Source organism: Lactuca saligna, chromosome 1 (assembly GCF_052625555.1).
Source record: "Lactuca saligna cultivar CGN05327 chromosome 1, ASM5262555v1, whole genome shotgun sequence".
Lineage (NCBI taxonomy): Eukaryota > Viridiplantae > Streptophyta > Magnoliopsida > Asterales > Asteraceae > Lactuca > Lactuca saligna.
This window is the reverse complement of record NC_136417.1, coordinates 11,063,209-11,086,568: the sequence shown is the minus strand read 5'-3', so window position 1 is coordinate 11,086,568 and position 23,360 is coordinate 11,063,209. Positions and strand designations below refer to the sequence as shown.

General features: G+C 33.5%; 2 long non-coding RNA genes across 3 annotated transcripts; both read left to right on the top strand.

The window, feature by feature from the left end:
* The first annotated feature begins 12,353 nt into the window (after positions 1–12,353).
* Positions 12,354–19,499, top strand: LOC145048169 (uncharacterized). Its single transcript, XR_013682767.1, has 3 exons — positions 12,354–12,822; positions 19,023–19,270; positions 19,361–19,499. It is a non-coding gene; the product is annotated as an uncharacterized LOC145048169 (long non-coding RNA).
* Positions 19,500–19,555: 56 nt separating this feature from the next.
* On the top strand, positions 19,556–20,755 carry LOC145048160 (uncharacterized). 2 transcript variants are annotated; one of them, XR_013682762.1, is made up of 3 exons: positions 19,556–19,692; positions 19,902–20,090; positions 20,516–20,755. It is a non-coding gene; the product is annotated as an uncharacterized LOC145048160 (long non-coding RNA). The 2 variants fall into 2 exon arrangements; XR_013682763.1 differs by lacking the exon at positions 19,556–19,692 and adding an exon at positions 19,745–19,836.
* The last annotated feature ends 2,605 nt before the right edge of the window (positions 20,756–23,360 follow it).

Below are 23,360 nucleotides of genomic sequence, written 5' to 3'. Positions count from 1 at the left end.
AGCATTTGCCTGAAGCTCGGCAAATGTCTGATACGAGGAGTTCGCAGCGAACTCCCGAATATCCCGTCTCAGAATGCTCAGGTAACGGCTCATACGTGCCTGCTCGGAGGACACGTGCTCAGGGAAGAACATCGCCCTCTCATGAAACATCCTCGTAATAGCTGTGACTGACTCGGTACCCTGCTTGAGGGTCAGAAACTCCTGTGTCAGACGTTCCCTCTCCACCTGAGGAACGTACTCATCTTGGAACATGGTAGTGAACCTCTCCCAGGTCACTGCCGAAAGCTCAGTCGGTGTGAAGTGTGCCGTCACAAACTTCCACCAGTCCTTCGCTCCCAAGCGAAGCTGGTTCAGCGCGAACCGAACCTTCAAATGCTCAGGGGACGAGCAAGTGAAGAAGCATCCCTCCATATCCGATATCCACCTCATAGCTGCCACCGGATCCTGCGTACCATCAAACTCTGGTGGCTTGGTGTTGCTGAACTCCCTAAACAATGTCGCATCACCTCCCTGGGGTCTTGCCGCAGCAATCGCTGCGGTAGCCGCTGCAACCGCAGCCTCAGAAAGAGCGGCATAGCGCTCGTCAAATGTCTCGATCAACGCAGTCTTAATGGACCCGAACATCTCTGGTAACTCAGCTCTGATGACCGCAACCACCTCCTCATGAATGATCTGTCGAATCTCCTCATCGCTAGTTCCGGCATCCTCCGGCATGCAACGTGTCCTCACCATGATCAACCTCTGAAATACAACATGCGATAATTAGAATTTACTCGAACACTCTTACATTCGACAATCCACCCCTCCTTGATTCTTGGTATCCCAAGATTCTTATTTGGACTGTGTACCGCACCGGTGCTTTCAGTAGTACGGGCCCAATACTACTGTCCGCACCGTCTCAGTACACACCCCAAATCTTCCTCTTCGGATCCCAATCCCCAAGTACTCTATTATACTTAAATCACTCTGTAACAGGTCTCACACAAAGTCCTAGCTGCTACCTAATTACTCTCAGCATCTCATAGCAGCTCACCCTTCCCTAGGCTAAGGCATCACAAAACAGGCCACTCTTGTCCTATTAGCAATACTTAGCCTACTCTAGCATGCAAATACATCAGATTAATAATAATTATCACATAATATAAAGGTATTTTGGGAATTCACCGTTCAGGCGCTAGCTGATCGTACACACGTTTCTTCCTGGAAAATCTTTTACTCTTAGAAAACTTTGGTTTTATTTTCAAATATCTCTTCAATTCCTCAGTTTGAGTTCAAATACCCCCGAAGGTGTACCCGAATCCCTCAAACCAAGGCTCTGATACCAATTTGTAACATCGAAAATTTCAAAACAAAATTTTCAATTTTTATAAAACATAATTCCATTGATATTCATTAAACAACCATTTTAATTATCCAAACAAGACAATACAAAATCCCAAGATCATGTGTACGGATCAAGCCGGCGCCTTCCCGCGGTCGTCACTAGTACCTGAAACAATAACATCAACACTGTAAGCACAAGGCTTAGTGAGTTCCCCAAAATACTACATGTAACACATATTAGCCACTCGAGGCTATAACTCTGTGGGTCCGTGCACCCAAACTCTATGAACCCTCAGGTTCTAACTCTGTGAACCTTCCGGTTCTAACTCTGTAAATATGCACAGCATCAAACACATAGAAGTAATGCGGTACAACACATAACATATATAGCATACAAATACTCTATCACATAACTCTGGTTACCTACTCAAGGTAAAGTATAGTGAGAAGACTCACCTCGCGTGTCTCGGTAAATCGTAAACCTGAAATCGCTAATCACTCGACCTGTCGAGCTGTCGTCCCCCTATAACACAATACACCTCTAATTAACACTTTCCCCACTGGGGTTGACCACACTATAACAAGTCAATCTAGGTCAACGCTGGTCAACGGTCAACGGTCAACTTTGACCGGACTCGGCGAGTACCCAGGCGACTCGGCGAGTCTGGTCGTATACACCAATTTCCCTGGAATCCTCCCTTGACACGTCGAGCATTCCCTCAACTCGACGAGTTCCACCTGGCACGAGTTGTGGGGCCACCACAACTCAACTCGCCGAGTCTCAAGAACAACTCGGCGAGTCCAGCTAGACTCAGTCCACCTATCCATTCTGACTCCCCCTTGACTCCCTGAGTCCACCTTTCCCAACTCGGCGAGGCCACTCACAGAGTGGTAGGGCAACATTCATGCTACTCGCCGAGTCTGTTCTTCGGACTCGGCGAGTCCATGCCATGCACTGACTCAATCTTGCTCTAAAGGTCAGATCCAGTTCATTAATCCATAGATCCAGTCCCTCCAAGCTCATTTAGCACGTAAAGTTACAATCTTGATGCACATACAACCTTTAGATGACCATATATGATGTTTATGACTCAAATACTACAACACAAGGCCAAAGACTCTATTGCCACTCAAAAAGCTTGATGAGTGAGGCTCTCTGGACCCCTATGGATCCAGATCCATGGCCTCAACTCAAAGAGGGAACCAATGGGCATCAAATCATCCCATAAATGACCACCACAAGCCCTAAATTGCATCATGCTTCACTAAACAGAAAATGGTCCGAGATAATACCTCTAGAGTGATGATCTAAGCTCCAAATCCACGAAATAGCAACCTCCTTTGCTTCCTCTTGCCTAGGGTCTCCTTCTTCTTGCTAGATAACACACACAAGATCAAGAATGGCTCCTTTCTCTTCACAAATAGCTCAAGAACACAAGGGTCACTCACTGAGGGTTGGGTGAGCACAAATGACGGCCATAAGGCCCTTTAAATAGGCCTCAACCCCGGAGATTTAGGGTTTCATTACACAGCGCAGACTCGCCGAGTCCATATCCTGGACTCGCCGAGTCCAGGCGCGCACCAATGTCCAATTCCGCGTCTCTACTCGGCGAGTCTGAGCTCCAACTCACCGAGTCCCTCTCACAATATGACAAAATTAGATTTACAAGATACCTGGTAAAATCCGGATGTTACAACACACAACAGGACCTGCCTCAACCCTTCCCCATACCAATAAACATGTGCACATACATATAACAAGTAAATATGCAGATCTAACAGATCACTAACATGGCAACCATCCTATAACCAGAATACCGTTCTAACTGATCTCTAACATAGCAACCATCCTAAAACAGGATGAAATCTAACATAGAAATAACATAGCAACCATCCTAAGCCAGGATGTAATCTAACATAGCAACCATGCTAAGCCAGGATGTAATCTAAAATAGCAATAACATAGCAACCATCCTAATCCAGGATGTAATCTAACATAGCAACCATGCTAAGCCAGTATGTAATCTAACATAGCAATAACATAGCAACCATCCTAAGCTAGGATGTAATCTAACATACCAATAACATAGCAACCATCCTAAGTCAGGATGTAATCTAACATAACAACCATGCTAAGCCAGGATGTAATCTAACATAGCAACCATCCAAAGCCATGATGTAAATCATAAAGGGTCGGCCTTGGTGCCGTAGACCCTGTTGATATAGTGAGGAGAACTCACCTGCAATTGTCGACTGAAGAGATAAGACCAAGGTGCTCCGACCACTGACATGAACTTCACCACAGAACACCACCAAAGAACCAATTCCAAAATTACCAAAATACCCTTGGAAGTCAAACTGGTCAACTCTTGGTCAAATTCAAAGTCCTCGGTCAAAGTCAACCTTCCTGGTTGATTCTACTCACCGAGTCAAACCGTCGACTCGTCGAGTTCCCATACTCAGAAACTCCCATAACACGACTCAACTCGTTGAGTCTCCCCAAGACTTGTCGAGTCCAACGATCTCCGAGTCTCATCCTGATCAACTCACTTGATTTGTCCCTCGATTCACCGATTCGAGGCTTAACCAAAAGAGGTTAGGGTTCCACGACCAGACTCATCGAGTCCAAGAATAGACTCGTCGAGTCTCTCCAGTTCTTAATCCATACAGTGGCTTTTCGAGCCATGTAGGGGCTCCAATCCATAGATCCACTCTTCTACAGTCTAACCCTCACATAAAGTTGCAAACTTTACGTGAAACCAAGGAGTTAAAGGTCCAAATCACTCTAGGGCTAAGGTTTAAGACAAAGAGGCTTCACCAACAACTCATTGCCTGATGCTTTATGACATTCTAGACCAACACAAGTCTAGATCTGGAGTATCAACCTCAGTTCTAATCTTCAAACCCAAAATAGATCTTAAACATACCAAAATGGCCCCAAATCTTATCCATGAATACATCTAGATGCAAAAGAGTGAAGGTAACAACTTATTACCTTCAAAATGTGCCCAAACTGAAGTAGATTCTGAATCCACACCACTCTCTTGATGCAAGACTTTTGATCTTCAAGTTTCTTCCACTGGAATTAACTTCCAAAGCTTCAATATCCATCTAAGGCCTCACACAGATGATTTTAGGGTTTTCTGGATCTCAAAGGGTGCTAAGGAGGCTGAGGAGAGGACATAAGGTCCTTTAAATAGTGTGCAAACCCGAAGATTGGGGTTTTCTCTACTCATCACCAACTCGTCGAGTCCAGCTGCCGACTCGGCGAGTTGATCACCTAACTCGTGACCAGAATCCCACTCTAAATCGACGAGTAAACGCACCCACTCGCCGAGTCCACCCCCTAAATACACATTACACCCTTGAACTCTTGCTTATGAATTTGAGATGTTACAACATAGGCCTCACAAATATTCCATTTATGTCTACTGGCCTATAATCTATAATCTCTCATCAGATCTTTGCATATATACTCTTGTATCACTACCTGTAATACAAAAACTGAATAGGTCAGGAAATGAGGAGCCTGGTGAGCACATATGATTTTCAACCCACAACAAATAAATTTTATTATTTTCATCAAATCATTCAACTCGTTCCCGTATCCTCACTTTACATCCCTAAAGCATCTATTATAAGGGACCTAGCCTAAGGATTTTTCATCGAGATGGACAACATTGCTAAAGGGATTCCTCAGCAATACATGTCAAATAAGGCAACCAGGAGGGATGGACTACATCTGGTGAACACGTAGTTTAAATAAACACCTATAGGTTGCGAGCCTGCTAGCGTTCCACTGGACTGTCTAGAAAAGTCTGTGGTCGTCATCAATACTCTACTATATGACTTGATCATCATTAACATCGAGGCCTCTCTTCAATTTATTTCATCACTCATCAACTATTTCATCTACCCATGTTTTACCCAACATATTTGTAGATATAAAATACTTATATAGTTTAGATCTGGAAACAAAAAAAGTTCAAATCTTTCATCCAACATAGATCTCAAGATATAAAATACATATACAGTTCAGATCTGAAAAAAAATGTTTAAATCTTTCATCCAACATAGATCTCAAGATAGAAAATACATATACAGTTCAAATCTGAAAAAAAGGTTTAAACTTCTTTTTATCAAAAGTGTTTCCAACATGTGAACCAATAATAATACCCTCACTGTCTTCTGCATTGAACTCTTCAAGCATCCCAATGTTCCAATCATTGTAGAATCCAACATCCCAACTTTCCTATAAATCATAAGAAATGAGATAGATAAAAGAGAAAAAAAAACATGAAACTAAATAACTAAAATTGTAAGAACCGATGATATTATTACCTCAACTAAATGATGTTCTTGAAATTGTTCTGAATAAAAACTACCCTTTATGTCTTTGAGAATATAGTCTATTTCTTTTAAGTTTTCGATTTTTTTCTCAAAACTTCTCTTGAACAAAGTGAATAAAAACTCATCTTTTAACTGCACTTGAAGATTTCCTAAGAACCTAGAGAGCTTTTGACCCCATTTATCATTGCATGTATTTAAGTCAGTTTTGAGGGTCAAAATATCATGTTCAACTGTCTTCTTTTCTCCCAACAAGATCAGAAACAGTGTTCTTATGGTACTCAACTTCATGAACAAACCATTCCTTCAACAATCTCTACTTTAATTTCCAATACAAATTAGATTTTTATTCCAACATTGTATGGAAATCAAACTAAACTTTTAATTTTCACTAAAAAAAAGCCTAACTCTATAAAATTGTAAACAAATTGATTATAAATTTAGGTAAATCTCAAGAAAAGTCCTAAAATGTTAATCTAATTTATGAAAAATTATCAAACTAAATTTTATATACAGAAAAGTACAAAATACCGGTTAAAACTTCGAAAAAACCATTTTCGGCCGGTTTCGCAGATTTTGCCGGTATTCTGTCATTTTTTGTTAGTTTGCTCAAAATTTTGGGACTTTTTCAAAAATTACATAATAACCAAAATATTGGGACTTTTTGAAAATTACCATGAAATTAATGGATATTATTATTAACAAATCATTTATAAACATAAAAAATATTTTTATTATAAATAAGGAAATACATTTGTTGCTAATTTCTAAGAATAAACTGGTGGTCTAAGTACTCTATTGCTTCCTGACTGCTCAAACTCTCTACGTTCTTCATATGCGTTGTTGTGGGTATGATGGTGAGATGAACTTAGTTAGTATTCCTCTAATGTTGGTGTTTCTCTTATGTTGTTTAACCTAACTACCAACCAATATTCATACCTTACATGTTAACAACCATCGGCTAACACACATCTATAAAATGTGAAAAGTGAACCGTGAATGAAAATTTATATGGAAACAAGTGAAGGGTGATTATCTATTTAAATTGTCATTTAAAGTTTACTTTTCACTCTCGTTAGATGTGTGTAATTTTATGGTTGTTATCGGGTAATGTTTGGAGGTTATGTGGTAATTAGGTTAAAGAACATAATGAAAGATCTATATGTTCGTGTAATGATATTTTCTAATAACACGTGATCATATAACATCATGCTTAATAGCAAGCAAAACTTATTAATTGTGTATTAATAAATATTATCAACTCTTGTATTAATCACGTCTAACAGAGTACTTCTCACTATGACATACATAGGAAGAACATAGAGACTTTGAAGTGGTCAACAAACAATAGAGAAGTGCATAGTCGACCATTTTATTCCTAGAAATTAGCAAAAAATATATTTCCTTTGTTTATAATAAAAAAAATATGTTTATAAATGATTTGTTAATAATAATATCTATTAATTCCATAGTAATTTTCAAAAAAAGTCTCAATATTCTGGTTATCGGGTAATTTTCAGAAAAATCTTAATATTTTGAGCAAACTAACGAAAAAGGACAGAATACCGATCAAAGTTTTAGCCGGTATTCTGTGCTTTTTTGTAAACAAAAATTAGTTCGGGACATTATCATAAATTAGACTAAAATTCTAGAACTTTTCTGGAGATTTCTCATAAATTTATGATAGAAATTGGAAAAGTCAATGAACACATTCAGACAATATACCTTCCAGTATCTCCACTTCCCAAAGGTCTGATATGCTTAAAATGATGAAGTCCGATTATTTCACCATCTGCAGTGATCTACAAAACAATAAAAAAAAAAAAAGGTAAAGACTGTTAACATTTAAATCTATTTGAATTAAAAACCTGAATGTTAGAAGAATCAAATGCAAGCACTATTAAACATGAAGTCGGAACTCAGAATCTAGTTTAGGAACCTATAACAAAAAGGAGCTCTGATTCCAATCTTAAACATCGAACTCTATGTTATTAGGTTAACTTACCTGAGAAGCAAGACCTATAATTTGCTAAAATGTCCAAGTAGTGAAGTGAGACCTGATCCCATTGAAATCGAAACACAGTTGAAGACTTGAACAACGCCGACACCGATTGAACCTTTGAATCAGGAGGTTTAGAGTAATCGGACCTTTGGTTGATTTATTAGGGCACGAAACTCCGAGAGGGAAGAAGGACGTAGCCATCATGTAGTTCATATATCAATCATTGGAGATCGGTTTATGATATAATGGATCAATGAAATGGATTTTGTTTCCAGATCAACGGTAGTAGTGTTAGGCGGTCGAAATCATGGAGGAAATTGGTGATTGAGGTCGATCCAGGGAGGAAGGGTGATTCGGTCAAGAAGACGATGTGAGAGAGATAGAGAGAGAGAGAGAGAGAGAGATTTAATCAGGGGAATTAAAAGAATTATTTTATTCCTAAAATGCCCGTGATTCATTTTAAAATCATACCCATGTGTCTTATTTTGTCTATGTATTTACAAAAATGCCACAATACATCTTGGTCATCCTTTTTTTATCCAACGCTCCTGTAACACCCTAATTTTCATATATAGATTATATAATAAATAATCGTTCTAACATATCCTAAGATCAATTATGAACTTACTTATAGACTAAACTACAGCGGAAGCAAAATAAAATAAAATAAAGGCTTCAACCGAAGAGCTTCGGGTGTTACGTCTTTGCGGAATTCCTTTTGTCGTCTTGTTGATCAATCCTTCTCCATAGTCTTCTTACTGCTACTTGCTAAATAGTTTCCTGGGTTGCACACATTTAAAGTTTCTAAACGGATAGACCTAGGGCCTAGTGAGTTCGTGTTGCACATACATGTCCATCAATAGAAACAAAAACAAATATTTTTATCATATACATTCAATAAATCATATAAGAAAACATATCACCCGATGACATAATTTAGGGGAACGATTAATTATCCAGAGAAAGAACCAAAGGTTCATTTCCCTTCTCCTTGAGACAACTCATCATCCATTATACTCAAGTATTTTAAATATCCAAGGAAATGAGTATGATTCTCAATTCTCATCCCCGCCGATCACACATATTCGTCATGCTCACGGCGATTAAACACTCACCCGTTTCCGCTAAACATCCATCCAAAAACACACACAGTAGATAGCACATCCAAAATAACATTTGTACGTAACCATACTTATCATAAAACATATTGTCAATAAATAAATAAAAACCACATAATAAATGATTGACAAACATTTATGTGCGAGCAACCACAGAACACGAAAAAAACTCACCTCGTAACCGACAAATCCTATCCAAAACTTTGTTGCTAACCTGCACCCTATATTCCACCAACAAAATTTCTAAGACAACCCACCTAGAAAAATATATTACGTGTTCATTTTGGTTCAACTATCTACGTGCCTCATTCGGCCAATTAATAACCATTCAACTGCATTAATTAAAACGTCCGTAACAATCTTTGTAAAAATATTTCATCTTTCTATTTTTACGTCGTCATTTCCGTATTAAAAAGGTTTTACCCTTAAAGTAATATTCAAATGTTCAAACAAATAAACATTTAAAATACCAAAAGTAATTACCATAAATAAATAAATAATACAAACGATAACATTAACTAGCAAATGCAAAATAACAGGGACTATTTGTGCAGTTTATGTTTCAATTTAGAAATAATGGAAACTTCAAATCATAAAAACTGTAGGGACCATTTTCGTAACTTTATTTATGGTATAAAATATGTAAGGCATTTGTTACACATTTTTCATAACAGAACATCAAAACTGTCAACTTATAAACAATTGAGGTACTATTTATGTAAATACTATTTTACTTCAAAAGAAAATGATACATTTCTAAAATGATACATTTCTAAAACCATTTATAAAGAAAATGATACATTTCTAAAATGATACATTACTTCAAAAGAAAATGATACATTTCTAAAACCATTTATACCCAACAAGAGATGGTGGATACTGCTCACATTCATCAACCAGGCTACAAAATACTTTCATTTTAATCTTTAAATAAAATAATTTAAAATATTAGAAATCATCACTAACCACAAAAACTTGAGACCCGGTTTTTCTATCTTCTTCACCCAAAATTCACTATTATTTTCTGTCAAATTTATTAAAGCTTAAGGTTTTTTTTTTTTTTTTTTTTTTTTTTTTTTTTGGAATACTACCATTTATCAGTTAATTCTTTATTTTCATTATTTGTAACATAATTAGAACAAACAACATAATTCTCGATCATTTTATAACAAAATGTATCAACTCAACTTTCATTAAATTCGTTTATTCATTTTTTTTGGCCAAGACAGAGACAATTTTGTTGAACCAAAACATGTAAAACATTAATGTAATCTCACTCAAACAACGAATTCTATCTTAAATTGGGGAGACATACCTTAATTGTTCAAACTACAAAAAATAACTTCAAAACTTACTTCAACGAAATCTCCCTTGATTCTCCACCTTTCTTCACAATTTTTGTGGCATTCCATTCTATTTCTCATGCCTTTTTATAATGTCCATGTTTGTAACCTTTCTAGTTAACCCAAAAGTCCAAATTTATGACTCTAATCAAGTGATGGGTTTTGGAATTAAAATTCCATAATTTCTCTATTTACTCCTAATTAAATCATTAATCATAATTATAATAATATATTTATACCATATGCTTATATATTTATTTTAATTTGAGTTATCACAGCTTCACTTTTAGTTCTCAGAAAACTATAAGTTCTCAAATGATCATATATATATATAAAAAAAATTGAGAACTATAATAATTGGTTCTCCGAGGAATCAAATATTTTTTTCAAGTTCTAGAGCTTATTCTTTATCAAAAAAAAAAAAAAAAAAAAAAAAAATATATCAAAATTAATAACTTAACATTGAGAATGTTAAATATATTTTTCGATTCACCATTGAATTTAGATTCACATTATAATTTTTTTTCAAAGATTCGCATTGTGAATTTGATGGAATATTTTTTTTTATCGATATTGATATCATTGGAAAAATGATAAAAAATTAAGAATTTTCTCTCTCTCTCTCTCTCTCTCTCTCTCTCTCTCTATATATATATATATATATATATATATATATATATATATATATATATATACACATACTAGCCGTTTACCCGCGCAAAACGGCGGACGACAAATAGTTTGTTTCGACAATTAATTTCTTTTCGATGGAGAATGATTATTTTGAATTCAATCATTATTTTGTTTTAGGAAACATGTCATATTAAAAATAAAGAAAATTCATGAAATGACCAAATTATAGGGTGTTGAGTATTTATTTAAATGAAAAAAGATTTGATCCAAACCTTGGAAGAGAAAATTTATAAGAGTTATTTTAAATTTTAATATTATTTTATTAGTGATTAGTTGTACAATTAGCTTAATGATTTGAACGTTTTAAAAAAATATTATTATTTTATTCAATTTATTTTTAGAAACAGTGGGATTTGTTTTATATATATATATATATATATATATATATATATATATATATATATATATATATATATATATATATATATATATATATATATATATATATATATGAAATAATGTTTGTCTTTTTATCTAGATATATCACGGAAAAATAATAGGATATCGGAAATCCTATTGCTGAAGTTGAAGTGCGATTTAAATAATTGTGTGAATTATGATGGAATAAATTAATAAACATATCTAAATAGTGTTCTTCTACCGACAGTCTTGATCAGATTTCTAATTAACTCAATTAATTGATTATTAATTTCTGTTACTATATAATAAACTAAGAACACTCATATTTTTTGTTTCGTATATAAATTTTCAAATATAGTATCATTTGCCACTACAAAAAAAACCTTACTTTCAGCGTCGAGAGTCGAGACAGGTAGCACGACATGATGTACGTTGTTTTCCAGCGATGTGTGTCACTGTATTAAGGTATATCTCACAAAATATCTTAGAAATATTATGAAGACTACAAACAAAGAAAGATGCTATTTGTATTAGCCTTTTCCTTATTTTATTTTGTGTATAAATTATGAATGACATATCCACCACAAGTTTGGTGCATTTTATCAATGCCAACATGATATCAACCTAAATCGGTCCTCTCGAATCTAAATCTCGATTTTCCAGTGGCAGTGACACACTTATGCCTCTTTCCATGATTGCCAACGATGTTAACAATTACCCCTCCCTTCCTCCTTTTATCGACCCTCACACATATGTTAGCATCTCATTGAAGATGTTTTTAGAGGTTAAAATTTCATATGTTTTTTTTTTGTCCACTAACTTTTGTTTGCAGGGGCGGACCTAGAGGAGGTCCACGGTAACACCGATAACTCCTAACTTTCTCATGCAAATCTTACTGTAAAATTCTGCATTCATCCTTGTTTATTTGACAAAAAAAACTTTTATCAAATGCTTTTTTCAATGGTTACCTTATTTAAAAGTTTTTTTCTTCTTCTAAAAAAGTAATTATACTTGATTTATCTTAAATGTTTTATTAAGCTCACTCATATAATATATTATTATACTAACATATGACATATTTTCCAAGAAAAAAACACTACTTGACTTTATAATCTAAATTTATAAACACTACAAGAAATGAGAACATTAACGGCGACCCTTTAATGGCGGCACAGGGTATTAGCGGCGACATGTAATGGACGCGTTACATGTCGCCGCTAATATCCTCTGTCGCCGCTAATGGCTACCTGATGGTGATCCACGTCAAATGAGCCCTATCCGTCCGATTTCATTTTAATCTAATGGTCGTAAAAAACACACATATTTTCCCTCCAGTGTTACCGCTAATAAACCATTGTCGCTGATAATACTCAGTCGTCGCCGCTATTGCCGGTCACCGCTAAAAGTCTTTACAGATAACCCCCCATCAGCTTCCTTTTCTGTTTCGCTTCGTGTTCAGCTCATTCGTTCGTTTCTACGCTTCCTTCATTTCCTGTGTAAAAATCGGCGAACAAATGCGCAATTTGGTGACCTTCTTCCCCAGCCACCGCCACTCCGCCCCTCAATCCTCCATTACCGGCGACTTAGAGATCATTAGCCACCCCTACACTCCAAGTCCGAAATTTTGACATTCAAGGTCGAATTCTTTCCTATTTTCTCTTATTTTTCTGTTTTGGTGCTATTTTGGGTGATAAATTGGTAGCATTCTTCAATTTTGTTGAGTGATTATGTTTGGATTTGAGGAATGTACCTGTTTATGCCTTTTGTGGGATTATATATGTTTTTTTGGATTTGTGGGAAGTGTATATGCATTTTGCATATGTTTTTTTTTTTTTATTTAGGTTTATAGCACATTGGCTTAAAAATGAAATTTGGTATAAAATTGAAATTGGATGTGTGTGTGTATATATATATATATATATATATATATATATATATATATATATATATACACACACACACTTGTTTGAGTTTGTATTTACATGTATACATTTGTATGAAATTGAAATTTGATGTATGCATTTGTTTGAAATTGAATGTATATATTTGTTTGAAATTGTATGCTTAATTGAATGAAATTGGAATATGCAAATTGTATTGTATGTGTGTAAAAGGGAATGAAAATTGGAATTGAATGTATACATGTATGATTATGTGATGATTAGGATTAATTGTTTGGCTTAATTAGGTAATTAATAGCAACTTACTTCTAGTAATGTATTGTATTTGGTTTCAAAGTGTTTAATTTTGTTAGTGACTTAATGTTGGTCATTACAACTTTAGCTTAATTAGGTTATTAATAGCAACATACTTCTAGTGATTTTAATTTAATTATAAAATAAAATTAAATTAATTTTAAAAAAATCAATAAAAAATAATAAGTTAATTGTAAAATCAAATTTATATTAAAATAAAATAAATTTGCTTAAAATTTTAAACTAATAACAAAAAAGAAAATATTAAATTAATTAGAAAATCAAATTAAGTTAACTTTAGAACCAAATTAAATTAATTATGAAATCAAACTAAGTTAATTATAAAATCAAACAAATATTAATATTAAAATAAAATAAAATTAATTATAAAATCAAATTCAATTAATGTTAAAAAAAAACTAATAACAAACAAGAAAATATTAAATTAATTATAAAATAAAATTTAAGTTAATTTTAAAATCAAAGTGCTTAATTTTGTTAGTGACTTAATATTGGTCATTACAGCTATACCTTAATTAGGTTATTAATAGCAACATATTTTTAGTAATTTTAATTTAATTATATAATAAAATTAAATTAATTTAAAAAAAATAATAAAAAACAATAAGTTACTTGTAATATCAAATTAGTATTAAAATTAAAGTAAATGTGTTTAAAAAATTAAACTAATAACAAAAAAGAAAATATTAAATTAATTAGAAAATCAAATTAAGTTAGCTTTTGAATCAAATTAAATTAATTATGAAATCAAACTAAGTTAATTATAAAATCAAACTAATATTAATATTAAAATTCAATTAAATTAATTATAAAATCAAACTCAATTAAAGTTAAAAAAAACTAATAACAAACAAGAAAATATTAAATTAATTATAAAATAAAATTAAGTTAATTTTAAAATCAAAGTGCTTAATTTTGTTAGTAACTTAATATTGGTCATTACAGCTATACTTTAAATAGGTTATTAATAGCAACATACTTTTAGTAATTTTAATTTTATTATAGAATAAAATTAAATTAAAATTTAAAAAATTAATAAAAAATAATAAGTTAATTGTAAAATCAAATTAATATTAAAATTAAATTAAATTGGTTTAAAAAATTAAACTAATAACAAAAAAGAAAATATTAAATTAATTAGAAAATCAAATTAAGTTAACTTTAGAATCAAATTAAATTAATTATGAAATCATTTAGGATGTGAACATATATTACATGATTGTTTGTTAAAGAAAGATTAACTTGTCATTTTCTCTTTGTTCCTTGGATATATATATATATATATATATATATATATATATATATATATATATATATACTCTACTTGATTTTTGCTTTCCGTAGAGTAATCCTTAAACACAAAACTATGTTTCAGTTGCATCATGTCTATTGATAAAAGCTACACTACTAATCTACATTGTCAATCTCCTGAGTTCCAGCTAGGACTCGACTCTTTTATCCAAAGATCCATGTTACACCTAGATTGTAAAGGTGAAACCAGATGTCCGTGTGAGCAATGTGTAATCGTTACTTCATGGATCTGAAAGCAATGAGACATCATGTTCGTATATATGGTTTCAATCGGTCATATGCATACGAAACGTGGATATATCATGGTGAATCTTTAATTCCTCCGACTGTAGATGTCGTGTCACCAAGTAACGAGATGGCGGATGTTATTGATGATGTTATGTGGGATTCGAGAGAAAATGATACCAACATCGATGAAGGAACCTCGAATACAGGGGGTAGCGGTGCCGATGATGATTTTGAACAGTTGTTAGATGCAGTTGAAACCAAGTTATATGCTGGTTGTATGTTTTCTTTCCTTGATTTTCTAGCAAAGCTGATGCATATCAAGGTCAACAACAAATGGACTAATAGTTCATTTGATCAACTCATTGAGTTGTTGCATTCAGCATTTCCAGAAAACAACAAGGTTCCTCATTCATATTATCTAGCCAAAAAGAAATTGAAGAAGTTAGGTTTGGGGTACGAGTCAGTACATGTGTGCAAAAACGATTGTAATTCTCTTCTGGAAGGAACAGAAGTCATTGCAAATTTGTCTCGTTTGTAAAGAGAATCGTTGGATTGATAAAAACACCAAGGATAAAAAGGTGGCTCATAAGGTGTTACGGTACTTTCAAGTGACCCCTAGACTACAAAGTTTGTATTGTTCAAGGTACACTTCCAAAAATATGATATGACATAGTACTGGGAGATCAGAAGATGGTGTGATGCGTCATCTCGTTGATGGAGAGTCTTGGAAAAAATTTAATGTAGACTACCCTGACTTCTCAAGTGAACCTCGCAACGTACGCCTAGGGATGGCAGCTAATGGATTTAATCCATTTGGTAACATGTCTAATCCGCATAGTATCTGGCCTGTCGTACTCACCACATACAATCTGCCACCATGGCTTTGTATGAAAGAGTCATCATTCATGCTGGACTTGTTGATTCCCGGCCCTAAAGGACCTGGAAAGGACATATATGTTTTCCTTAGGCTGTTAGTGGAAGAGCTTAAGTTTTTATGGCACTCAGGCATACGTATTAAAGACGCAGCGACAAACACATTCTTCATGATGAAAGCTATGTTGTTATGGACAATAAACGACTTTCCCGCTCGTAGTAGTTTATCGGGATGGAGCGGACAAGGTTATAAAGCATGCCCGACTTGCAATGAAGACACTCCCTCGTACCGTGCAATAAATAAAGTCGTTTATATCGATTATCATCGGTTCTTAGATGTTGATGATCCATTTAAGGATGAGTTTGAAATTTAATGGGCAACCCGAGACAAGACCCGCTCCGAGACACTTTGCTGATGAAGACATACAAGAGCAACTAGGTCGTCTACTACTTTGTAAACCGGGTAAACATCCTGGGACTCTCAAGGAAAACATGGATCGGCAAGTATTCGATTGAATTGGTCAAAACGTAGCATATTTTTCAACCTCGAGTTTTGGTCTTCTTTGTAGCTTAAGCACAACTTTGATCTGGTGCATTTCGAGAAAAATATGGGTGAGAGTCTTTTGGGTACTTCTATGATGAATTATAATAGTAAAGACACATCAAATGCACGTGAGGACTTGAGAAATTTGAATATCCGACGTAATCAATGGTTGCAAAAAATGGTAACAAGCTCACTAGACCAAATGCAAGCTACTCATTCAAGAAACCTGACCGCAAAATCTTTTGTCAATTTATAAGAGATGTTAAATTGCCAAATGGGTTTGGATCTAGCATCAGTAAGAAAGTGGTAGATAATGATACCAACATTATTGGGTTGAAATCTCATGACTATCACATTCTTATGCAACTTTTGATACCGATTGGAATTAGAACGTTATTGGATAAAGAAACTTCTACACCAATTGTAGATCTTTGTATGTTTTTCAAACAAATTTGCTCTAGAACACTAAAGGTGGAGGATATGAAGAAAGAAAAGAAACCATTATTAGAATCCTGTGCAAGTTAGAGTTGATTTATCCTACAGCGTTTTTTGACATTATGATTCATTTAGTTTTGCATTTACCTGATGAAGCGATTGTCGGAGGTCCGGTATGTATGAGATGGATGTATCCGTTCGAAAAGTATATGAAAAAACTAAAAAACTATGTCAGAAATAAGGCGAGGCCGGAAGGTTATATAGCTGAAGGTTATATTGCAAAAGAAGCTTTATCATTTTGTTCGATGTAACTTCGAGATGTGAAGACTCAATTCAATTGTTCTGAAAGAAACGAGGACGTTGTCATTGAAAAAAAAGTTTTGGATGTTTGAGTCCAAGTGTCGACCGGCCAACGCAACACAAATAAAACAACTTGATACAATGGAAAAACGTAATATAGAATGATTTATATTGAATAGTTGTCAAGAAGTCAGACAATACATCGAGTAAGTGTTCTTATTTTTAATTATCTTTCATTATTTATTGATACTCTTTTCCATTCATCAATTACATATATTTGATCAATATAGAAAATTCAAATATGAACATCCTGAAAGTGACGAAAAGACCGAATTTCCCAACTGGTTTCTTAAAAAGGTAAGAATAATTAACAAACAGATATATTTGATCAATATAACGAATCAAGAATACATAATACATCAACATATGTTTAATAGGTTTATCAGGTGGAAATAGAAAACTCTCCAGAATTCCACAAAGTGTTGTCGGCCCTTTCAATGGGTTCACAAATGGATGTTTATACTTACACCGCGTGCATAGTCAACGGTGTTAGGTTTATGGTACTTATTCATGATGCACAACGCAAAACGTAAAACTTTGGGGTTATAGTGGTGGGCGAGAATGGAGATAAATATTATGGCCGGTTGGAAGAGATTATGGAGGTGCAATATCCATATGATTATTCGACTGTAATATTTCGGTGCAAGTGGTTCGATACATGAGATATTCGTGATGATAATTTTATAAGTATCAACACAGAACACGAAGCATACCAAGATGATCAAATCATATATGCTTCACAAGCCAAACAAGTGTTCTACATCTGCAAACCTGTTAATCATCGAAGAAACCAAAACAACAACCCTCGTTGTGTCATCGAGCATGTTAATCATCAAAGTATTTGGGATTAGGGATGAGTGTGGGACGGAACCGGTACTGACCCGTACCGATCCCGATTTCCCAAATACCAAATTTGATTGAAAGTCAATCCCGACTACCGAACCGAATTAACATCACTGGTACCAGTACCGGGAATGGTACTGGTACTCGGTACTACTACCGGTACCGACGATACCAATTCCCGAATTTCATGTATTTGGAGTACCAAGTACCGTCCCATAATTTTAAATTCGGTTCTGTTCGGTACCGATTCTGGTACGGGATCGCGATTTGGGATAAACTGCTCATCCCTATTTGGGATCTACCATCCAACAATGCTCGCGTCCAAAATGCTTACAATGACTTTTTCCAAAATGTCGACAATGTGGAGGCCGAAAATGTTGACGTATTTCAAAGCAACTTTTCATCTGAATCTGGACTTTTTATTACTTCTCATAATACTTTCAAAACAATGTTGATGTAGCTCAAAACAATGCTGGTTATGATGATGAGGACGATACTAAAGTACCTCCGCCAACTGGTAGAGTCGATAATGTTTCCGATGAAGAGACTGCTTATGATGCTGACGATTCTGATTATGATACTGATGAAGAAGACATTGAAGTGTATGATGGAGCTTCTGATTAAAAAAATCAAATGTATTTTTTTTGTAATAGAAACTTTATTTGAAGTCTAAATTTTATTCATATTTTTTGTTTAACTTTTATTCATGTTGTTTGACTATATTGCATATCTTATAATTTTGCAGGGTGTAACTAACTTTTATTCATATTGTATTTCTATATTGTACATCTTGTAATTTTACATACTACAAATGAGGTTTACGTGGGCGATATTCTTTGTTATGATGGCCGATATTATGGGCCTTGGTCACGGAGGTGCTGGAGCTGGGGATCCACCACCTCCAGAAGGCTTTGGTCGCTGGCAAAATGAACACGATGATACGTTTTATTATGATATATTTATTAGCTATTTTCACTAAATTATTATAAGTTATTGTGACTAATATTTTTAATTCTATTTTTTCAGTCGAGCTTTCAAAGAAAAGAAGGGGCTTGTCAAAGAATATAGAGCTAGGCAAATGGATACTGGCAAACAAAGGAAAGCCTATGGATTAAGATTTCGACAGGGAGATCACATACTCCCCTGTCGGGAAGTCTACCAATTGGTTCACTCATGAAGTTGGGAGATATTTGTAGAACAATGTCCCTTTCAACGTATCGAGTTGGGACACTGTTTCCCCCGCGTTAAGGAATGCGACAGTTGTGCATTTAAAGGTAAATTGGATAATATTTTAAGTTTAGTTGTGATTGTTATTTAATTAACTAACTTTTTTATATTTTTATAATAAATTTGATTTGGATAAGGTTAACTTGGATTTGGAGCATGCACAATTGTTGCGAAGCATTGATTCGAATCTTGCAAAAGTTTACAAAAGCCGAAAAAGTAAAGCTCATTCCTATTTTAAGGAAATTGGGGGGCCTACAGATATCCCAATGGCACTAACACCCCCCCCCCCCCCCCCCCCCCGCGTGCGCGCGCACGGGTATGTCACATGAAAATTGGGTAAAGGCACTCGAACATTTTCAATCTCCCGAATTTTTAAGGCGTTCAGCGTCAAACAAAGAAGTCCGCGCAAAACAACTAGTTGTTAACAGAGGAAGGGTCGAGCTCGTACAACAATGCATGCTTCAAAGAAGTAAGTTATGATATATTTAAAGTATAATTAATCTAATTTTTAATGTTAAATAGGATATCACTCGAATCGAAGCATTCCGTAAGGCTAATTCCAATCGCCAAGGGGTGTTTTATAGTCCTGCATTCGAGCAACAATACGTCAATGGTATTTAGTAATCTAATTTTTATAATGCTTATCATTTTTTGAAAATACATAATGCTTTACTTTAGGAGATCAATCAAAAAACCCAAGCTTCTTCTTCAACAAGCGGTCTAACACCAAGTGATACAAGAAAATGTTTTGAAAAAATATTGGGTGTTCGACGCCGATATATTAGAGGCATTAGGCGTAAACCTCCTACCGTTGTGTCCATGTATGATCAGGAACAACCGTCGATACAAGAGCCACCACAATCACAGGTAGTTGTTTGTTTAAGTTGAAAAGTAGAATGCTATAATGATATGTTGGTTATGGTTTGATATGTTGATATTTTGTAATTTGGTAATTTTTAGAAAGTAGAATGCTATATAATGATATGTCGGTTATGGTTTGATATGTTGATATTTTGTAGTTTGGTAATTTTTGCAAAGTAGAATACTATAATGATATGTCGGTTATGGTTTGATATGTTGATATTTTGCAGTTTGGTAATTTTTGGAAAGTAGAATGCTATATAATGATACGTTAGTTATGGTTTGATATGTTGATATTTTGTAGTTTGGTAAATTTTGGAAAGTGGAATGTTATAATGATATGTTGGTTATGGTTTGATATGTTGACATTTTGTAGTTTGGTAATTTTTAGAAAGTAGAATGCGATAATGATATGTTGGTAAATTTTGTAGTTGAAAATGCTGCAAACGATACTGAAGGACCCGACATGTTCTGCGGCATTGGAAGAGTGGTTTCGTTCATTGTCAACACTAAATAATGAAGCAAATGATGAGTGTAATGACAACGAGTAGGAACTTTAGTATTTTATAAGATGTTGTTTAGAACAATACTTTATGTTGTATAGACTAATATTTTGGTTTGTGGATGGGTTAAATGTAACAGATTTTATGTTATATGGACTAATATTTTGATTTTGGTTGTGTAAGGGTTAAATGTAACAGATTTTATAAATGTTATATTGTTTTTTATAATTTTCATATAAAATAAACAAAAAAATGAAAAAGTTTTAGCGGCGATACTGAAGCATTAGCGGCGACAAGAGCAATAGCTGCGACATGTGTGTATTGGCGGCGACTAATAGGGCATTAACGATGAAGTATTAACGACGACATGTTTGTAGCGACAGGTCGCCGCTAATACCTTTAGCGGCGACAAACCGAATCATTTAATGCCGCCACTTCTTGTGTGAAAAACATTACCTAATATAACCAAAAAAAAAAGAAAAAAAACACGATAAAATATTATGTATCCGAAATGCTTTATTATATTTATATTTTATTATATTTATATTTGATATTTTGGAATTTTGAAAATTTCGACAACTATTTTAATATTATATAACATTTTTCATAACATATGTTTATTTTTATTTTGCTTATGAAATCAATTAATTAAGTAAATACAAATCCTAAAATAAATTTAATTTATTATAAGGTTTGTCCATTTATACTTACATTTCATATAATTTTATTTTGCATCCTAGATATTTTTCGATATTAATTTATTTTTATTATTTGATTATATAATCTATTTAATTAAATATTCTTAATAGATTTGAATATATTTTATAGAAATTTATATTAGAAAAAGTAATTGTCAAAAATTTCAATCCTATTTTTGGGTTTTGAACATAAGTAGAAAAAAGAACTTTCCAAACTTATGTTTGTCTTTTGATTTGTTTTGCTGTGTGTGTGCTTTTTTTTTTTTTTTTTTTTTTTTTTTTTTTTTTTTTACTTTTGGTGTTTGGTTTGTTCCCATCAGCTATTTGCTAATGTTTTCCAATAAAATCTGTTTGTCGAAAAACAAAAAAATCAAAATCACACAAACACCAAAGATTGAAAAATACTATTGCAACATACTGTTTTATTATTTTTATTGATTAAAATATTAATATAAACTAATGTTATTTTTCAAAAATATGACACCGACTTAAAAATTAAAAAAAAAATATGATGAGTGGTTATAAAGAAAGATAAAGATAAACTTATCAATTTCTAAAAGAACCTCTACATTACTAACATTTGATGAGAGTTTATAACAGTATTATTTTTTTGATAAATAAAGTTTAATTAAATAAAAAACAGTAAGTTTTTAAGATTTTAATCATTAAAAAGCTTTCTTGCAAACCTTTTTGGTGCCGTATTATCGCCCACCAACTCAAAAAGGTTTATAGACATCCATTATATTAGAGTTTTTTTTTTTTCATGATTTTTGGTGTCACATTTTTGTTATATTACCAACTCAAAAAGCTTTACAAATCTTACTATATGTGAGATTCCCATAACAATAATTATATAAGTATATGTAATAGATAAATAAATAAAATAAGATTGATTAAAAAAAATCTCTTAACGGTAAAGCTTCTTAATTAAGAATCTATATAAAAAAAAATTGTTTGGAAAAGTTCGTACAGTAACTTTTTGAAAACTGTAGATTTTATTAATTATAAAAAAAAAAAAAAAAAAAAAAAATACGTATTATCGATGTTCTTAGACTAGGGTACACTATTGTTGATTTAATTGTGAAAAAATAATGTGAAATTATCGTGTTTTACTTCTATTTGGATATTGATATCAGTCATACATGGGCTTACATTTTTTTAACATTTAATGGGATGCTTCAGCTTTTTAAATAACACGGTCCACTTATGAGTTTTTATACCTATTGCCCATTTGTCTCCTTATTTATTTCTCATTGTAAATATTTTTATTTTGCTAAATTTTATTTTGCGTTCTTGTCCAATAGAGTTGGAGAATTTAACAAATACCATCACCCCTACTCGGTTACAACATGGTCTCAAATGCAAACTAAGCCCTGATGGAAACTATAAGGTACATATAAGGTAAAAGATAGATTAATGGAGAGCTATGCAAGGACGAATTCCCTCTGCGATGACACTATCTCACAGAGGTATTAAACTTGATTCGACCCTTTGTGGGTCATGCATCGGCGGGTCTGAATGTGTCAATCACATAATTATTAGTTGTCCATTTGCTGTAATGGTGCGTGAGATGATCTTCCGGTGGTGTGGGATTATTCCATTTGCTTCAAACGGAGTGGCGGACTTTGTGGACTATGCGGCTAAATGGGGAAATAATCCAAAAAAACAAAAGCGATTCATTGCTATCTGTTACGCTATGTTTTGGATGCTTTGGAAAAATAGAAACGAACGGTTGTTTCAAGACAGATTCTCTAACCCGCGCAAAGTAGTTGAGAACATTGAGTCCATGATGTTTATTTGGATAAAAAACAGCGGCAAAGACGAGTTTTGTAGTTGGGAGGATTGGATTAAATCACCTCGCAATTGATGTAAGGTGTTCACTTATTGTTTTTTTTCTTTGTTTTTTCTCTGTTTTTCTGTACTATGTTTTTTGGGATGTTCACTTGCTTTTGAGGTGTTTCTTTTTTTAATATCACAGCCTGTTTCTAAAAAAAAGAAGAATTAGGTAATTATATATTTCTTTTTTACTTTTAATAAAACTAAACAATTGTTTTTGTTATTTCTATAATTACTTA